Raw genomic sequence first — 1,788 nt, 5'->3', positions numbered from 1 at the left:
TTCTTCTCATTCCCCTTCTCCTGTACTTTTCTCCCTTCTGAATCAAAGATCAAACCAAATCATCTCATCATGAATCATTCCAAGCGTCACCAGGTAAGCCCTATATCTTCATTTATTTCAGTACAAAGTTTCTAATTAAACCCTAATTTCTACTCCTAATCTCATCATATGGTTCCAGGGTTGTTCTTATCGATTGTCATCAAAGTTGAGATCCGCTTACCTGCGGCTAGATTTCCGCCATGAACTGGTATGTTTGAATATGTTTAGAAACTAAGTGTTTTTTTCTTAACTGTGATGATATCAGTACAACATCTGTTGATTATTGATTTGTGAATATGTTCACCGATTATTCTTTTGAAATTAGGGTTTCATTTGCTTGAGGTTTGAATCTTCCGATTGTTGAAGCCTTTGAAGCCGATCCTTTTAAATTTCCAGTTCCCGAGGTATTATCTGTTTGTAACAGTAGTGGTTCAGCATCTACAGTGGATTCAACATCAGGTGTTTGGTTCTCATATCTGGTTATTTGTTTCTTTGTTCTTTGATTATTTGTTAGATGTACAGATTCTACAGATTGTAGTTAAGAGCCGCATATAAATGTGACCAGTTATGGCTTCAGTAAGTATCGGTAAATTGTCTTTGATTTGTTATTGTTTATTCAGATGTTTGCATTGGTGTACCATATGATTACCAGTAGATTGATTTTTATATGTTTGTAGTTTTTGTTTTTCACAATTTGTTTTGTTGTTTTATTCACCCATGTTTCATTCATAGATCTCTATAATCCATATTTATGGTTTCAAATCTGTTTCCTGAGTTATTTACAGTTGTAGCACACCAAATATTTATTATTTGTATTTAGTTGGTATATTGGGATTAAATACTGAACTGGTGGAATTATAGCAAGTGCAGGTTATGCTTCAAGCTGTCTCTATCTCTTTGGAGCTGGTTAGGTGGCTTTGGGAGGTCTGAAAAACAGAATTGATAAATTTAGGGAAAATGGGGTTGAAAGATGATAACCCAATAGTTGAAGATCTCATTCTACAGCTTTGATAAATTCAGGGTTATTTTCAAATAATGCTTCCTAGATGTTTGAAGACCGACAAATGTTCGAAGAAGCAGCTCTGTGGACATTTGTCTGTCTTTGTCGTTCTTCAAACATCTAGGAACCATTATTTGAGAATACCCCTAAATTTATCGGAGCTGCAGAATGAGATCTTCCACTGTTGGGTTATCATCTTTCAAATCCATTTTCCCTAAATTTATCAATTCTGTTTTTCTACAGGGATGTAATTCAATGACTCCTCTCAATTGAATAGACGGACACTTACTTCCTCTCTAATGGTTATGGAGTGGTTATAACAACTAATCATGTTAACGACTGTTATAATTAACCACTGCTCCTTATGAAGACTGATTGACTTAAAGACTGATGAGGCCTATCCACTGTTGAAGACAAAGCCCTGTTAAAGACAAGCACTTATGTACCTAAAGTCTGATCAACGAAAGGAAAACCACTGCTCAGAAGCAGCAGTGGTTCAGCATCTACAGCGGATTCAAACTCAAAGACGAACCACTGCCCAACAACAACAGTGGTTCAGCATCAACAACAGATATTCTACCTTTGTTTATGTTAGCAGTGTTTATATGTAACATTATTTATCACATCACTATTTTATACTCTGTTAGATTGTTAGATGTCATATCACTGAGATGTTTATATATAACAGTATTTATCACATCACCCAGCATGCTAACTGATCTGTACTATAAATTGATCAGTGGTTTGAT

The 1,788-nt window shown here is 35.2% G+C and overlaps 1 long non-coding RNA gene across 1 annotated transcript; it reads left to right on the top strand.

Moving 5' to 3' along the window:
- Window positions 1–609, top strand: LOC110935464. Its single transcript, XR_002589119.1, has 3 exons — window positions 1–93; window positions 179–247; window positions 365–609. It is a non-coding gene; the product is annotated as an uncharacterized LOC110935464 (long non-coding RNA).
- Window positions 610–1,788: the final 1,179 nt, after the last annotated feature.

Source organism: Helianthus annuus, chromosome 1, assembly GCF_002127325.2.
Source record: "Helianthus annuus cultivar XRQ/B chromosome 1, HanXRQr2.0-SUNRISE, whole genome shotgun sequence".
Taxonomy (NCBI): Eukaryota; Viridiplantae; Streptophyta; class Magnoliopsida; order Asterales; family Asteraceae; genus Helianthus; species Helianthus annuus.
This window is presented reverse-complemented; position numbering and strand designations above follow the sequence as displayed.